We start from the raw sequence: 19,708 nt of genomic DNA, 5'->3' as shown, positions 1-19,708 counted from the left end.
TACTCTTTTTAGGTGTATTAGGGGTTAAACTTACCCTTTTTCATGTTAATTTTACCCTTAAAAAGGTGTAAAATTAACATTAAAAAGTATTGATAAATTTTTATGCCTAAAAATTGTTAAAGTTATGAGGAAAAAATCAATCGCACCCTCTTTTTTTCTCAGTGTACAAATGGTCAATTTAAAATTATTAAATTTCATCAAAAAGAATTAGAAAATTGGGTCACTAAATAAAAGTTTTATTAGCTGCGGCGCCCCTTTTAGATTAGAAAAATGTCTTGAAATCAAAATTCACTTCTTGCATATCGACGGCTCAGAATACAAAACGAATAAGTCGCGAATGGCCAACTTTACACAAGAGCGATTTCAAGCTAAGATTTTACATGACGAGTATATGATTTTTAAGATTTGAAGCCCCTATAACATTGGAAATAATTAACTTTCCGATGTAAATTCACATGGAAGATAGTGGATGTTAAGGAGTACCCGAAAAGCGATAAAACGCATTTTACAAAAAACATCGAATTATTTTACTTATAAGTCGATATGTCTATCTCATTCTTTTGTAATACAATTTTGATTGAGCTAAATTGAATTTGTTGTGATTAGGAAAATTTCATAAAATAAAAATTCACATCATTTTCTTTCTCGAATGTTTTGATTATGCTTATCACGTTCTTTGAAAATCTTTAACTTTTTTTAACATTACAAATTCAATTTAGGTCAATCCAATTTTGAGTACCCATGAACTTGGACAGATATAATAAAAACGCTTTAGAAATTTAATTTTGATTTTTCGAAATTTAATTAATCTAAAACATTAGGCATTAGTAACCAAAACTGATTTTTATTTTAAAATTTTAATTTTTTAATTTACCTGATCGAGCAAATTGGTATCGATTATTTCTACCAAAGTAAAGCAAATGCTAAAGCATCGCATTTTATAATTTTTACTTAAGGTTTCAATCCTTTTACTAACTAAATTTAGACATGTGAATATGATAAAAATTCTTATAAGAATTCTTCACTTACTTCACCCCTTTTCCTGAATCTGTATCGAAAAGGTCCATTACAAAACCTATAAATTCTTTAGATGTTACTAAGGTGTAACCTAAATCCCATGCCCAGGTCTAGCAAAATCAATCATTTCAGTAGTACTTATCATCTGATTTAGAAATATTTTTTTTGGAAATTTATTTAGATTTCACAATTTCTATTCATTATTAATTCTTTCACTAATGGTTCCGGCACACCTTTTAGATCAGAAAAATTTCATGAAGTCGAACTTCGAATCCCTTTATTTCTCACACGTTTTGCATATCTATATCTCATTTTTTTACACTCTTCTTCTTCTTCTTTTAGGCATCACAACAAATTCAATTTAGCTCAATCGAATTTGGAGTGCATAAGAAGGAGTTAGATATATTCAAAACGTGTGAGAAAGAAAGGGTTGTGGATTTTGATTTCATGAAATTGTCCTGATCTAAAAGGTGTGCCGGAACCATAACGTTGTGTTTTCAATTTTTGTTTTTGTGTTATTTAAATTGTAATGCTATATTCCCTATTGCTTAGGTCCAATGATATTTTTAAGAACTTTTAAAATAATTTAAATATCAATTTGACTGGACTTGAAGATTCAAAATTTTTATGCAAATGTCTCTTCTGTTGTAGTCCTCCAAGGTCAAAATAATTACTATTCATTGTAATGTCCAACGCACAATAACTTTTGTTTTGTAAACATGTTTTTGACATTTCAATTAGAGCGAGTGAGATCTAGATCTAGTCATCTTTTTCACTCTCATAGACAATTTTGAAAACATATTTACAAACAAAAGTTATTGTGCGCCGGTCATAAGACGACAAAATGTTTAACAGGTTTAAATTTATTACTGATTTTCTTAAGCATTAACAATAATTTTAGGTTTTATGCATTTTTATTTAAAATTATCTATTCAATGATTTTTAATTATCGTTGCATCCTAAAGCCATAAATAATTTTATGTCTGAAGAATTTTGGTTTATCACTAATCTAAATTGAATTGTTTGCTGATCATTTTAAATTCTCATCTAAACAAAATCAAATTTTCATTAAGAAAAAAATTCCCTAAAAGACTAACAGGTGCCTTATAGAACCATGTATTAAACAAGTCTTTTAGTGTCTTTTTAAGAGACTTAAAGTCAGAATTTTCTGTTGAAATTCCTATAGAAGCTTTTAAGATCCTTAAAAGTGCGCTACTTAAAGTAATCTCAGTGATGGAACCAGGAGTGGTATAAGCATTTATAAAGATTTTTGATTCTATAATGCCTACCTTTTAGGGAATTATACACTGAGAAAAAAATGGAGGTGCGATTAACTTTTTTTCCTCGTAATTTAAACACTTTTTAGATGTAAAAATTTATCAATATTTTTTTATATTAATTTTACACCTTTTTAAGGGTAAAATTAACATGAAAAAGGGCAACTTTAAACCCTAATACACCTAAAAAGCATAATATTTACACCTTTTTCGGAACAATACTGCAGGGTAAAATAAACATTTCCGGAATGTTATTTAACTTTTTCGGATTTCTCTTAGTGTACAAGACTATATTAAGAAAAAATTGCTTCTTGGGTCAGTCACTAACAAGAAAATGTAATGAAATCAATTTATTCCTAACGTCTCCTGCTCCTGCACAATTTTTAGAACAAGAAAATTTTGTGTCATCAAAATTTCTAAAATATTTTGCATACAAAGAAGAAGAAATGAAAATTTAGAATTCTTTTGAAACATTGAAGTTTTCCAAAAACTGAAAGCTATGACAGAGGAACAAACAGTTAAAATAAAAATTATGTCAAGTTTTGAGTAATATTGATCTTCTTTTTGTTTTTATAATTTAGAAAACTGAATTTACAAACACAATTCTAGTTATTGAGTACTTTTATTTAGGTTATAAACTCTCAAATAGACAATTTTTCGGGACAGAACAATCCTATAATTTTCCATGTTATCGTCTATATTTGTGTATTGTATCTTTTATCTGTTCAATGTATCACTATTGCAAAATATGCAGAACAACTAGTGGATGTATATAGAGATAGTAACTATAATTATTTTTGGGGAATTTTCAAATGCCTTCCATGGACAATTTCACTAGAAAATGCAATTGGTAAAGTTATTTGTACATTGATATTCTCACTGTAATTCAATGGTAGATTATTCAACTTCAAGATAAATTTAGTGTAGGTGGCATAAAATGGGAAAAATGTGTTTTACACTTGTTACTTTGGGGGATTGGGGAGCTCAGTGTTGTTATTCTAGAAATAAACAATATTCTAATGGATTCTCCAAACGGAGGTAGTGCAAAACAGTTTGAAGACAGTGATAAATGAATTAAAATAAAATGTTCATCCATTGTGGATGGGTTCCAATGACCGGGAGGGGTGCAAGACGAATAGGAGGAAAAAACAATTATTTGTCCACAATTTCAGCTTGAACACATCTATAAATTTTATTTTCATACACTCGGGCAGCAATGAAATACACTTTGTGCGAGTGTTTTATTTTAATTGTACAAAGTGCAGATGCTGAAATTTCCATCTCATTACTCCATGGGGTTGTATTCTCGAGAAGAATGGAACTATACCTCTCTCCAAAACCCCATCCCAGTACTATTCTACAATGGATGGTGCTCCATTTCGTCCAACTGGGTGGCGGGGAATGATGTACAAATTTAAAATGAAAACAACAAAAGCAAGAGCAGCAAAACATTTTCCATTTGCAAAGTACAACAATGTCGGAATTTTGCACTAAAGCTCTCTTCCTTACATTTTCACCACACCATCCTTGTACTCCCACGGGAGCCTTGGGGGGTGGTCATGTGGGATAACTATGGCGACAGCAACAGAAAACTCAGGAGCTTTTAAATGTCCATCCCAACCCAAGTACCCAGACCCTCCCACAGCCTCGGAGTGGTTTCTGGCCAGATGAGAAATATGACAAAGGGAAAATGTAAGAATTTTTCCAGAAAATGACAACAGGGTGAGTCCCGAGAGTTATACGAACGTTCAAGGGGCGAACAAATACAAGAATTGAATATCCAAAATATAGAATAACATCAAAAATAGAAAAATTTACAAGACCAAATTTTTCTAAATAGTAATCTCAGAAATAGTTCAGGTACAACATCTTAAATAAAAAACCTATGATCGGAACACATACTTTAAAACTCGGTTTGTTAGTTTTGGCTTAATTACAGAAATACTTTTCAGATCAGTTCTACGTAATGTAGAATTAAGGGGGAATCCTGAATTAAAAGGCCAAAAACAGTTGTTTCACCGAAAAAAAAGGGTGCGATTAACTGTTTTTCCTCATAACTTTAACACTTTTTAGGTGTAAAAATATATCAACATTTTTTAATGTTAATTTTACACCTTTTTAAGGGTAAAATTAACATGAAAAAAGGTAACTTTAACCCCCAATACACCTAAAAAGGGTAATATTTACACCGATTTTGGATCAATACTGCAGGGTAAAATTAACATTTCTGGAATATTATTTTAACTTTTTTGGATTTCTCTCAGTGTTGTCACCATTTATTAGAAGCTATACGACTATAAGCTTCATGAAAATTTTGGTATAGGGTAAAGTGGTACAAGTTGGACAGTGGTACAAGTTGGACAATGGTACAATTTGGACAGGACTTTTTGTCTTGATAAATTTAGTACTTCATTTTTATTTGTATATTTTTAATGCTTTAGTTTTATAATTTGGTTCCTTGTATTTAAAAATAAATTTTGTACTGTATTTATAAAGAAAAAAGCCACGTCCAACTTGTACGAGCGAATTGTCCAACTTGTAACACTAATTCCAAATTATAACACTTTACCCTATATTGATACATAACTAAACTGCATAATTTTTTCGAAAAAGATCAATCAGAAAAGCAGATGGCAAAGCATCCCAGCTTTGCAGAGTGTTCGAATTCACGAGAAAGAGCTCTCTGTGCATGTGTTATCTTTGGGAATGCCTTTTGGATTCATACCGGTTTACTACCGATTAAGAAAAAAAACATTCATAAAAAAAATTCTTAAGAAAAGCACATTTTAGAATATTTTAGCATAAGTAATAAGCGTACGAAAAACAGTAAGTCCAAGAAAGGTATATTATTTACGGGTACATTAGTGATTAAATTCTATGCAGCAGAGTTGAAAATTTCAAGATCTCTCAAAAGAGGCAAATTTAAGTAAATTTATTGATAAATAGACCCTACTAAGTGGTTAAACTTTGACCTTCGAAAATTCGATATCGAAATTTCTTTCAAACATAGGTGTCTAAGGACGAAATCGGCTACCTCCAATACATATTTAAAAATGAAAAAAAAAATCTAGGAGCTGTTTTCGTAATAAACCAAAAAAGGATGGTTTTTGAGGGGAAAGAGAGAGGTGGGAAGGAAAGGAAAAAAGACTGTTCTAGATAATATTGATTTATGAGGGAGTCGTCAAAGACCAGAAATTGGTATCTCTTACCGTTAAGCCTCTAGCCGTGTCAGAATTTAGAAAGAAAGATCATACTACTCTATCTTTGGGTTCGAGCAGTAATAGCGGTTTATGAGTAATTCACTGGAACACTTCGTCATAGCGCTCCCTAATTGGCGGAAAATAACCTTATTCATAATTTTTGTGTGAAAAAACTAAATCCTGATTTAAGTCCCGAATTAAAATCCCGAGGATTTCTTAATCCTGAACACTTCCATCACGAAAAGAGCACTCTATCCAGAAACTCATTGAGTGACATTTTGTAATATTTGTATCTCTGGTTCTTGTCTCCATTAAATTTTAATTATCTCTGGCATATAAGAAAAATAATTTCCATAACTATACAACTCTTCCAAAAGAGCCATAGCGATACGATTAAATTAAAAAACGATTCCCGTCAAATCATTGCTCCACCTGCCGATTTTACTCGGATGTCTCTACCAAAAAAAATCTTCGCAAAAGATCCATGTGTTTCTATTATTTATTTCCCTCACCACAATGAGTCCAAACAGAAGTAGATTTTTATTCTCCAATAGTGTCATGGATAAAAGGTAAATGGAACTCTGTTAGCACAAAAAGTCGCTGAAGTTCGAAGAATTCAAATTCAATTTTGAATTTTCATACTAATTGGAATAAGGGGAGGAAAATTTATCAAATATCACACTAAAAAGCTGGCAAAAGAGTTACTCAGTGATTATGGAGTGATTAAATACTGGGGCAAGAACAGTAAACGTTTTTTTCATCACAACAATGTGCAGACCGTCACATTTTGACACTTGAGCACTTCGAATTTCGAACAGGATGTACTTCCGCCACCTTGCGAAAGTATTAAGAAGTAAGAAATTCTCTTTTTTGGATCTTCAAATAGATTGTCGAATTTTTCAAGATCTACTTCTGTACGAAAAGAATATAGATCAAGAAGATTGAGATATTTAAATAGATTTTTTCTATGAATCGTTTTGGGGCATTTTCAATCTCAAATACATAAATATTTTTAATGATATGTAACTGACTCCTAATTTCTAAGTGACACTTTTAAATTTTAATGAGAATTATTTAGAATGCAATCTTTCAAATTACCAGCTATAAGCCTCTGTGCAAATGTATTTCTCTGTTTACACAAAAATTTAATTATTGCGTTATGTTCTCATTTCAACTCGCCCATAGTGAGGGTCTTGGGGATAATTGAAATTTTCCCTCATTCCCCTACCGCAACTAACTTCTATCTTTTTGCACCTTCATGTATGACCATCGTAGAGTATTTTTGCATCTGGCAGCAGAGACAAGGAGTGATGAATTATTCTCATTAAGATGGAGAACGAGGATGCTCTCAAATTGAACTTTCTAGACACTCCTGGAGCAACACAATGGGGGCAAAAGTTGTCTATACCAGAGTTATTGCAAAATACACAAGGAGAAGTTTTAGTTAGAGCACAAGCATAGAGAAAACGGAAAACCCGGTAACCACCCTTTATTAAACTTTGTTTTATTTGTTTAATGAAAAGTTTGAGTTTTAGTCGGTGAACTCATTTCTCGGTCTTCCGCCTCACTCCAGCTTTTGGTCAGCTATGGTCTTTTCCTTTGAAACTCGCCCAAGCTCCGTGTATGCAAGACCCTGGGATTGGATGGTGCCTGGAAAGTTGGGGCTTAGAAAGCTATGTATATGCATAGGAGGAAACCATCTCAAGTGGGGTTGAACTCGTGGTGATACGTTGAAAAGGGCGTTCTATACCGTCCAAGAGTGGACAGAATTAGTCAATGGAGGTGTGGGTAAATTCAAAGTAAGCATCATTTGTGCAGAAGCTGAGCAAATAACACGAGTGGGTGGAAAGATTGTTTGAATTTATAATATTTCAAATGGATGAGACATACTCCAACTGCGGAGGAATTCTGTGATGGACACTAAGTCGGGTGGACGAGGGATAAATGGAGAAAATTGTGAACGAAAGAGTGACATAAGAGGGAGAATGACATTGTGATTTATTGAGAGTTATCCGCTTCAGCAGGAAAAGAATGGGTTGAAGTTTAGAAGATGAGTCATGAAAGTTTTATGGAATTTTTAGTGCACTATCAACTGGGCTGTTATTGCCTAAGTTCTATAAAAGAGAGCGATATGTCCTTGTATGTTTTTGCAAATACCTTTTCTCACAATTATTTGAATATTAGTTTTTAAGAGGCTAATAGGATCTATTGGCTTATAGACCGTTATTCATAAGGGTCACACAGTTAAACTTAATGATCTTAAGTCATATGTCCTTTGGAGGACCACGGTATTAAACAGAGAGGCGGCTTAGTGGAAAATTGATGATAATGTAGTTAATCATAATTTATATTATATGTATGCTAAACAATCTGTAAGCTAAAGCCGTAATGTGCTGGACAGACCTACAGCATAAGCCGAGCGATCGCTCAACGTAATTAAAATCAAAATAACAATTAGACTACATTCCCATAAGTTTCGCACGCACCAAGCCATCTCTCGACTTAAGCCGTAAGTCTGTCTAAGGCTTGGTCCAGGGCATTCAAACCAAACAGACTGAACCTCACCCTTGAGAAACCTGTTATATTTATCAGTTTATTGCAAACTGTCATACACCGGGGGCTTAGAATCTTCGATTAGTCTTTGCATAAGTCTCCTTTACCTAAACCTTTACTACTAAATCTTATGCCCTGGGTATGAATTCTGAGATAGTGAGTTTTTAACGTGAGAAATTCACGGCTCAGAGATCACCTTTAGTAAGCATTATTTTGTCAAGCTTTCGTAAAAACGTTCATGTGAATTTTTAGATTCTGTAAGTGTATCACGTGACACTTTTTGTGAAAGTTTCACCAAACGCTTACAAGAAACGATCTAAAAATCGTAAGTTTCTCACGCGAAAAACTCACGCATCTCAGAATTCGTAGCCTGGACAGAATTACGACTTAAAATGAGAGACAGCTTGACGCAACTGTAATCAAAACAATGACTAAAATACATTTCTACAAGTTTCTAACTAAAACGTTTTCGGTTTAAGCCGAGAAACGGTTTATTTAGTGAGAAATTGATGCGGGAATATAGTTTAATTATTATTTTAATTATAATTACGTTATGCCGTAGGAGTGTCCAGTACATAACAGACTAAATACTCTCTAGCAGAAGCTTGAATCTACTTGAGCACGAACATTTAAGTTAGTTCTGAATAGTTGTAATATCATAATACTTCATTAAATATTCATTACAAAAATACTAGGGGGAACTGGGGCAGTAGTAAACTGGGGTAGTTGTAAACACTGTGATTTTTTTTTATTAATTTTAAGACTCCAGAGGATAAAACCCATAAGCATTCATAGATACCATGGGGATGTATGTCCACAGAAGAATTGGTCAATAAAATCCTAATACTTTAAAAATAAAAATCATTTTTCCCGAAAATGTTGATATTTCAATTATTTTGGTCATTTGGATTTCCGCCTGGAAATTAAAAACTGTGTAAAATAATCGAAATGTAGCAATACCAGTTCTTTCCTACATCTTTTAGGATTATATTAATGCATTTACTAGAGAAATTGAGATACTCATTACTTTAAAAGAATTAATAATTGGTCAGAAAACAGCATTTGGGGTAGATGTAAACAGGCAATTTCAATTTCACAAAATGAGTAGGTAAAAGAGCGGGAAATTGACCTTCATGCGAAATATCTATAATTCATAGATTACGAAAAAAAATTGGTGGCGCTGTGTTCAATAAAAGTCACATGATGTCAAAATATGGGGAAAATCCATTGAAAAATGTCTTTGATATGCATGCTTTTAATTTTTTTGCTATTTTAATTATTCTTTGTAAAAAGTGTCGTGATTTTTTGAAAAATATACAGTTTTTATATATCTCTTAAGTAATTAAAATAATCGAAAGTGGTGCAAAGTTAATTTCAAGGGTGGAAAAAAGGGTGTTTACATCCTCCCCAGAAAATGTTTACTTCTACCCCAGGTATTTTGTGAAAAGAGAAAAATGCACAGTAACACAAATTTAATTTTTATGGAAAACTCAATTGTTTTCCAGCATCCGTATTACCCTTGACGAATTGCCTATACCCAAGGGTAAAACATGAGCTAAGAAATATTTTCCAAAAAATCACGGTGTTCTTGGAAAATCACCTCAAATTCGCATCTATCGAAAATGGTTACATGTGCCCCAGTCTCCCCTACCATTTCTGCATCGTATAGTCTCTTCTGAAGAGAGAACGGAAAGAGTTACAGACTTGCAGTTTCAGTAAAATTTCGAACATATCAAAATCGCTTCTCCTTCGATTCCAAAAAAATATTATAATGTTCCAGCTAAGGTCAGGGACCTTACCAGAGGTTTTTCGAACATGCGTCTGTGACTATTTTAATAGAAAATTTAAATAATTTAAAAATGATTGTTCGGATATCCATATAATTGATGTGTAAATTTAAATACTACGGCCTTTAAGAAAGTTCTTGTATAATACAATAACCCTCTAAAATATGGAATTTTTGTACACTGAGAAAAATCCGAAAAAAATTGAAATAACATTCCGGAAATGTTAATTTTACCCTGCAGTATTGATCCGAAACCGGTGTAAATATTACCCTTTTTAGGTGTATTAGGTGTTAAAGGTATCCTTTTTCATGTTGATTTTACCCTTAATAATGTGTAAAATTAACATTAAAAAATGTTTACATATTTTTACACCTAAAAAGTGTTAAATTTCTGCGGAAAAAATGTCAATCGCACTCTCTCTTTTTTTTCTCACATGTAGAATCATCGCTAGGGCCGCAGAAATAGAGTAATGATTTTAGAAATTTGGATGTCGCATACCTCAAACTATCTTTTGTGACTTTCTATATAGAATCGTATTGTATTACAGTAGACTCTCTCTCAATCGTGAATATGGGGCAAAATGTTATCCGGTTTAGCGATAGAATTTAGCGTCAAAGCCTTTGTAAATTCCACAAAAAGTGCTCAATTATAAAGAATCACGATAAAATAGGAAGAACTACAGCGAATTTGAGCAAATTAGCTTCATAATTAAGCGTGAAAACTGTCAACAAAATTTGACGCCCGATTGAGAAAGAGCCGATTGAGTGAGAGTCTACTGTATTCTTTAAAGATACAAAAAAAAAATTGAACAAACGAATTTCTATGTATTACTTATTTAAAAAGTTAAACAATCATGAATATTACGTACACCTATACATTTTTAAACATTTTACCAAATAAATCCTAATATGAGCCATTTTTGAATTCGAAATATTTTAAATAGTCCAAAAGAATTTTAATAAATGTTTCAGATCTGATTAAAGAATAAAAAATAAATAAAAGTAAGTGTTCTGAAATAAAATAACCATTTTAAAATTAAAAAATTTCAACTCATAAAAAAGTTATTCTTTGTATCATGGTTTTCTTTATTCTTTTATTTATTTACATTACATTTGTACCTATAAAGTCTCCAATCAACTAAAAATCCACGAATCTTTCGTATCCTGGGAACTTATTAACGTCCACCGCTGTCTTAGTAACAAAGTCCTCGGAAAAGTAAGCGTAAAATTATGTTAAAGATTGGAAAAAAAGCTTATAAGCTATAATTTTCTATCAAATCTTCGTATAATTTTTTCGTAAATTTTACACCTGCGTTGGAAATACCAAGATCAAATATTCCATATACATATACAAAATACAATATTCTGTGATTTTTTCAGTGAAAAATTGAACTTTCTAACAAAAAAGCAACTCTGAATTTAAAACTGTGAGTTGTTTAGACACACGTTCAATACCTTTAGTTAATGATTTTTCATAGCGATTTCGAATTGTTAAGGATTAAAATTGATTTTTTAGTAACTACAGGAAGGATTTCGTTATTTAAATATTTAATTTATTTTTAGATTATATAGTAAAATCTGAATAATTTTAAAGTTTGTTATGCCCCTTTGCTCTTTAACTATCCCTCTTCATTTATATTAAGACCGTTCATATATCTGAAGGTGACGGCTAAACTGAGAAACCATTCCCTTCATATGGTATGGCAAAAGAAGAGGGTCCGCAAAGCCCTCATGTGAGGAAAAATGGTGGTGAAATGGGGTTGTCGCCCTTAGTTTGAATTGAAATTAATTAGACGGATACGTCGGGATACACGTTCATTAGAATAAAGTAAGGCAAAAGTCATTACTGCTTAATGTTCTGAAATTTCATTTTCCCACTCCCCAAATCTAGCACTATACACTTTCACCCTCCCTCACTAATGGTCCAATTGAGAGGAAGGACTTGTAGGAGAAAGTTCCGAGCAATTTCTGCAACTCTCATCAATATTCAAGGAATTCTATTCAATTTTTCTTCAATCCCCAACCCCTTGGCATCTCGAAATGTGTCTGAGCCCACGCCCTAAAAATTTGTTCAGAGCGTCCATTCTTCGGCCTAGGAAATTACCGAATTGTTCTGGGTGTTTGCCAAATTGTAGAATAATTCTCATAGAGAACAAATATTGAGAATATATTTTTAATGTGTGGGTGCAGAGGGGGTTCATAGGGGGTTTAATCTCTGGCTATTATTCCCTCCCATTGAGCCTCTTGAAGCATACCATAATACTTCTGAATGGTAGGGGATGAGTCTGCTAGATGGATGATGATGATTATATAGACGAGAGATATTTAAGCTTCAAGTGTTGAGCTTTATGAATCGTAAAGATTGGAGATGTTGTTTGCTTTCATGACCATTGAGCTGTCCATATTGAAATGAAATTCAGACCCAACCCATTCATCCTCCCTGGGTAATTATTGCGAATTTCCCCAGTCCTTCTTCAGATTGTTTTCCATATATATAGAAATTTTACCGGAAGGGAGAAGGAAAAGCGCGGAGGAAGGAAATGCATGTTGAATGAAAGGAAAAATATATCTCGGCGAATAGAGATATCAATTGAACATAAATGCTTCATATTTGGGACGAAAAACACAGGGTGTGTATGGGAAACTCTTAAAATTCATATCGCACAATACATGGTTGGTAAAATATTTTGAAATAAATTTTTATTGTCAAAAAAATAAATCTTAGATCACAGATCAAACCATGTTCATACCATGATGGAAACCATGTTCTAAGAAAGAGCTTTTCACAGTTTTGCTTTGGAGGTTGGTCACCATAATGCTAAGACGGCGATGGACATTGAAAACTGTACAGTCCATCTATCTTATTTTAAACAATTCTGTTAAGAATTTTGGTAAAAACGAAAAAAATCATTTGCTCGACGAGAAAAAAATTCGCGAGAAAAAAATCGGTTTTAATCAGTAAATATAAATTATATATATGATAAATCAATCTTGTCAGTCAAGTATTAAGTTTAGACCAGAGGAAAACCGTAAACTTTCCAAAATTTGGTCTAATCTTGTTTTATCATTTTTCATGACTGCTGTTAGGGGAATGTACTCTTCCTTCGAACGTTCATGCCTTCGAATAATGTGAATTTTTTTACTTTTCCTAAGAGATTTCTAGATGATCGTCACATAATTATCAATAATTGATAATAAGCTAGCTAATATTTAATAGAAACGTTTAAATTTCTTAGGAAAACTTAAAGAAAATTCACATTATTCGAAGGCATGAACGTTCGAAGGGAGAATACTTTCCCCTACTGAATTTTCTTGATCAAATTCGCAATCATGTTAAATGCTCATTTATCCAAATTAAAATTTACACCAATAGAGAAATTTTATTTACAATTTGAGATTAAATTCAGGAAAAGGGCAGTATTAAGGGACGGCGAACGTATTTTTAAATGCAAGGAGTCTTATGAAACTCTCAGTGATTGATATGAATCGCATTCTCGCTTGAAAAAAAGAACCCTAAACTAAACTTCAAAATTATCACTACAGTGCTTCATAATCTTCAAGCTTTAAAATAGATAGAAATTTTTTAATTTACCGATATTGACTTCTAATTCTCGATTTCGACTTCTTCTTAGACCCTAGACATATTTCGGTGAAATTTTGGAAATCTGAAGATGAGATCTTGTTTTATGTCACCCTGTTTGTCTGACTGATCCGTTCGATCGTCCGGCCATAGAGACCAAACCGTCAACCTAAAGCGGTCTTCAGATTAGAGATTTAGCCCAGTTACCGAAGATCTTAAAATCTTAAATAGCGAGTAATTCTATTGCTTTTTGAGTATTTAATACGTCAATCCAATTTTAAGCCAAATTATTGGAAAAAATCGTGATTGATAAGAAATTAGAGCAGTTAAGTCATTTAGTTAAGCCTTAGGTCTGAAGCTCGTATAAAAATCGTTAACAAGACCTTCACTTTCAGCCCGCATCAAAACCATATTTTCAGGACTACTCGAAAACGCAAGCTAGGGGAAAGCGCGCTACCTTGGGACGACTCAAGCTTTGAACAATTAATTTTTTCTCTATATGTTCCTTATGGATTTCACCCAGACCTCTTTTTTGAAAATTTGAGGCATTGTACTAGCTATTAAAATATAATATTATAATAGACCAAATTGGTTTATAACACATTGAAATAAATATTTGTGCGAAACATAAATCGTCCAAATCTAGCGCGCTTCCCATATGTTTATTTTTTATTTTTGAACATATTTTAGAAGTTACGTAGGCGGACATTTCGTTCATAATCGCAAATAACGTTGAATAATTCCTAATATCGTAGTATTTCCTAGTATTTCTCAGCTAGGTGAAAGGTTTTCTAATTTCTGATAAACTAAATCGATTTTCGTCGGTTATGATCCCGTAATGAGTCAGTTACGAACCAATAAGAATTATTTATGAGAAAATGAATTGCATTACTCCTGAGATAATTTTGGTTATCTTTTGAGTGATTTATAAATCAATTCATATCGGTTATGAACCGGTAAATAAAAAAAATCATGCAAAAGAACTTTTGAGGTTGAGGTGTAGTATTCAATGTGCTGAACAAAACTACAGTTTGAACCGGAAAGCGGTTCAAACTGTAGTTATAATCAAAATAATATTTAGACTGCATTCCCATCAGTTTCCCACTAAGCCATCTCTCGGCTTAAGACGTTATGCTCTAGACACACTTACGACTTAAGCCGAGAGACGACTTAGTGGAAAATTATGGAAATGTAGTTTGACCATTATCTCTAATGTAGTTACGCTAAGCCGTGTCTCGGCTAATCCTTAGGTCTGTAAAGGCTTTTAGGGTGGTCCGATACTTCAGCATTGAATCCAGAATGTCCGAAATACTTCTGGTTCATTCAAGAATATATAGTAAGGCCATGTAACTCCGACGATTGCAAAACTCGGATGCCGCGACCGATTTAACTCGGATACATCCACTTAAAATATAATTTATATTTTTATTTCTGTAATTAATTACTGAAGTATCATAATATAACTATTCTACTTTAAGAAAAACCAAAAATTATATTTTTATCGGTTTAATAAGTGGGTAAAAGAAATATTTTTTAAGCTCGGGTCAGCTGGGTTGTGTACTAAAAATTTAATTTCTGAGAAAATTTTGCTGTTGACAGCTCGTCGCTGGAAAAAGTTTAGTGTTTTTTCTATATAATAAAACATTATTTGCAATCAAAATTATCAATAAAAGTTAGTGTAGTTATTGATCTACAAGGTGAGTAAGAGTTTATTGATAATATATTAATAATTCATACAGAAATAAGTGATTTTTGTGAATGTTTACATTTCGATGCATGTCGGATGCGGTGAAAGTCAATGTTTTGGTTCAGAATTTGCATTGTTCAGGACTCTTTTTCTGTTTCAGATGCCAAAGGGAACAAAAGAAAAGACCTATAAGGACAAGCCCTACTCTAAGGAAGGTCTTAGGAATGCCTTGCAGTGTGTACGAGATGGTTCTACCATAGCATATGCATCCAAAACATTTAATGTCCCAAGAACAACACTGCACAACAAATTGACCGGCAAATACCCAGAGGAGTGCCCCAATGGCAGGCCAACAATTCTTTCAAAAGAACAGGAAAAAGAACTTGTCAAATGGATCCTGGGATGTGCGGATGGTTGGCATCCCATCGGGAAGGAACAAGTTCTGGACAGCGTTAAACTCATCTGTGAGGTCTACAAAATTCCAAACCATTTTACAGCTGGAAGACCCGGAGACGTTTAGTTCAGGAATTTTCTTAAGCGTCATCCAGAGCTCAGCATGCGCAAGCCAAAATCCTTCTCATTGGAAAGAGCTACTGTTACTGCTGAAGACCTCACGGAATGGTTTCAGAATTGTCTTAAATATTTCACAGAACACAACCTTCTGAGCATTTCACCAGACCGTGTTTTTAATTGCGACGAAAGTGCCTTCTTTTTGACACCGGAAGATGGAAATGTCCTGTCCAGGAGAGGTTCACGTGTAGTTCCATCTCTTAAAAATTCAGGACCGAAGCAATGTATCACAGTACTCTTCATGGTGTCAGCTACTGGCGAACTTGCACCTCCAATGGCTGTTCATAAAACTGACATTACTCCAAAAATTGCCATTCACAACGCAGAAGGATGGAAAATGGGAACGTCACCACAGAGTAGCTGGATGGATGGGCCACTTTTCTATGCTGGTCTTTATTTCCCGAAAATTGTTTTCCAACATTCAGAGGAGTCCATTATCAATAACCAGCACGATCAGGCCACCGACAATAATCCTTCAAATGATCCAGTCATCCCTGGAAACCAACTCTCTGCAACTTCTGAGACTCAACCGATCTTCGACATACTAAAACAATGCTATTTCTGGCCAGGAGAAATTCCAAAACGTCGTCAGAAGAAGAGGGTCAAAGCCAGCAATGTCAAACACCAGTATATTGTATCTTCCGAGGAAATTATCGCGGAACAGGAGGAAAAATTGAGGCAGGATTTACAAAAAAAGAAAGAAATTGCTGAACGGAAGTTGACCAGAGAGAGGAACAAAAAAATAAGGGCAGAAGAAAAGGAGATAAAACTAAAGGAGAAAAACATGGTAAAAGAAAAGGCTCAAATGCCAATTGAAGCTGAAAAGAAAAAACGTGGGAGGAAGTCAGCCAAGAAAACCGAGGAAAAATCAAAGAATTGAGTGCAATCTTAAAATAAATAAAAATATATATAATTAAATAATAAATTAATGAAATGAATTGATGGAATAAAACTATAAGAAAATGTTTTTGAAATAATATCTTCTCATTTTTATGCATTAAACTTTTCCTTAAAATGAGCATCCGAGTTTGATCGAATTCAACGGAGTTACATAAAAGCGTCGCAGTAACATTCTTGCGCATATATTAATATTATCGTAATTTTATTAATTTTCATCAATATTATTGCTAAAATTCTATTTCTATTATGATTCTAAATTAAACAAAGAATAATTCTATTGATTTGGAATGGCGAAAAAAATATTTCATCAGTCCAAAAACAAGCATTAAAGTCGCACTCTATGAAAAGTATCCGGATTACCTCTCTTTACTATAGTCCATTGCTTGTTGAACCATTGCAGCTTAATGGCACAGTAATTGTAAACTTTTCCGAGTCCTAGAAGCCAAGATTAATGTATGTCTATGACATAGGGGAAACTGAGGCACCACCAAACACGGGGTAGAACCAAGCACTTGGACTATCTCAACCATTTCTTCAGTAGACAAGCATCCCTATAGTGCCTATAAATTCCTATAGGTCTTGTCCTTTGAAATCGAATATCTGATTAAAAAATCGCAGTGTTTGGTACTCCCCGTGTTTGGTGGTGCCCCAGTTTTCCCTAAGTCACGAGTTCGAATACTTCGCAAAGCATGAAACGCTTTGCCACCCCTTTTTTCGAATTTGTATTTGAGTTTCTTGATTATAATAAATTGTTTTGGTATAAAATTAACTTTAAATGCGTACTTTGAATTGCGATAGTAAAGGAAACTGGGGTACAGGTATTATACTTATGCACATGCAGGTCTTGCTCTTTTTTTTTAGATATCATATCTCATGTTCAGAACTACTCATGTGCAGTGATACCCTAGTTACTCCTATATGCCATTATTATTTTAATTTTTCAATGTTCATCCATTTTATTGAATATTAAAGCTGTTTGGAATGCATTTTGATGATGTACCCTGTCCCTTTTGATAATGGCTCTAGCTTGACTGCGTTGCAAGTTATAATCTCGAATGAAGAGTGGTAAATAGCACTTTTATCATTCTGCAAAGTGTATTTAGTGATGTATGCACATCCTTTCCCTAGCTTTTACCACGTAATGCATATATATTTTCAAAAATACAGCCCCAGGTATTACCATGATGTGGTGAAAAGTTTATATTTCTCTCTGGAAAATTTATTAATTTTCCGGTAAAACTTTTGCCCCCCACAGGCAATGCATAAAAGCTCTACCCAGGGTATTGAGAGGATGAATATATAGGGAAAGAAACAAGTACTCATTAAACGTTATTATTCAGTCACCCTATTTATTTTTCCTTCAAACTTTTCCCTCATCAACTAAAATATTATTACTACCTAGTAGTTATGGAGCTTCCCTGGTATATTTGCTAACTACGCAAAAACTTTTTAGCATGTGGTTTAATGAATTATATGGAAAAGGTTGAAATAAATCCCTAATGTTGTCTTTTGTCTACCATACTGATATTGCATTTGCAAGAGAAACTTTTCATCTACAGACAAACAAGTAAATTAACCTACCGACGGCTTTTGACTACTTTCCTAGCATTCGGTTATAGAGGAAAAGTTGCTGTATCATTTGAATGGTGAAATATCCAATGTGCGAACTTGAATTTTCATTTGTGTTCAATGAACTCTTTAGCAAATGCGGAAAAAAAATTGTATCTCAAACAATAATACATAATGACCTTTAAATAAATTGTATAGTAAAGTCAGTGGGTGCAAAAAAAGCGTCCCTAGAGGTGAAAAATTAATGTATTATTGCATTGAGGAAACAAGGACCACGCGCATGAGCGCTAAAAGAATGAAAAAAATTGTTTTTTTTTAAGTTGCATTAGTGAAAAAAATATCCTTTTTGTCCATCAGGATGAGACAAAAAAAAATGGTGAAAAATATATATTTTCCCACATGCAATGTGGATCATGAAAATGATGCCATTCTTCGGCTGTATTGAATGCTCCATTTTGTGCTTCCATGTCATCCCCTCAAGTCTCAGAATGGAGTCTACAGAAGGACACACACATACAACCCTGATCCAGGGTTTTTCCCATTTTCTCTACCACTTGCGGAAAATTCACGATATATAAAATCCCCAATTCTTGCTTGTGCGCAGAAAGATGCCCAGATAAACACTTCCAACTAATACAGAAGCAAGAGTTGAGGGTGTCCTTGTTGCTGAAAAGGATTCTCTATGTTTGAGAAAGACTAAAAGAAGGATTATAGGGGAATAGGGTATTTTTTTGGCAGAAATAGCGACTGTTTTGAATATAAAATATATTTCAAGAATCAGGAGTGTAATTTCCTTATCCCCTTGGAAGATAAATGGGGTTCTTTTTCTTTTAAGTTTTCATTTAACTGGAGGGTGCATAGAATCCACCCTAAAATCCGTTCCTAAGGCTTATCAAAAGGGGCTCGAAAGAATGAGAAGACGCTTGATTTGAAAGGGTTAACAAGTCTCCCAAAAATAACGATTGTCTGCGCAAGAGAAGTGCGCGAAAGAAGTGCTTCACTTTTGTTTCCATTTCCAAAATCTTTGGAATTTTAAACAAAAGATTCTAATATTTCTTTTTCTTTCTTTACAGAGTCCAGAGGTGTTTCTGATAACCCAAAGTAAATACCAAAGATCATCTAATATGCTGTTTTGGCTTGGCTGCAAGGCGATGTCTTCAAAAATTGCTTAAAATGTTAATAAATAGATATTTCTTGCTTTTGTATTTTATTTCGCAAAATTTGCATGGCTTCTAGAACTGCTTATAGAATGGAGCTTTATTGGTATTCATGCTGCATAAAATTGGACAAAATAGTTCTGTTTTGAGAGTAGCCACATCCAAGTGTTTTGAGAATCAAGATACTGATATTAGGAGAATAGCATTAATTGTTTATACAATTACCACCACTCTACATTTGACCGGTTCAACTATAGTGAACCACCCTCTAACCCACACCCCAATCATATTTACAACCAAATCACTGTGTATATAGGTAAATCACTGTAGAATTCACTCACTCACACCCCAAAAAGGGAGTGGGTAACCCTAACCATTAAATGTGTTAAATTATATTATGCATAAACTGAAC

General features: G+C 33.4%; 1 protein-coding gene across 1 annotated transcript in view; it reads right to left on the bottom strand.

Annotated features, from left to right (window-relative positions):
- The window catches only part of LOC129807290 (homeobox protein prospero-like), a 304,968-nt gene that overhangs the window by 284,968 nt on the left and 292 nt on the right, over positions 1–19,708 (bottom strand). The window lies entirely within an intron of this gene.

Source organism: Phlebotomus papatasi, chromosome 3 (assembly GCF_024763615.1).
Source record: "Phlebotomus papatasi isolate M1 chromosome 3, Ppap_2.1, whole genome shotgun sequence".
Classification (NCBI taxonomy): domain Eukaryota; kingdom Metazoa; phylum Arthropoda; class Insecta; order Diptera; family Psychodidae; genus Phlebotomus; species Phlebotomus papatasi.
The sequence above is the reverse complement of the archived record's forward strand: the minus strand, read 5'-3'. Positions and strand labels throughout refer to the sequence as shown.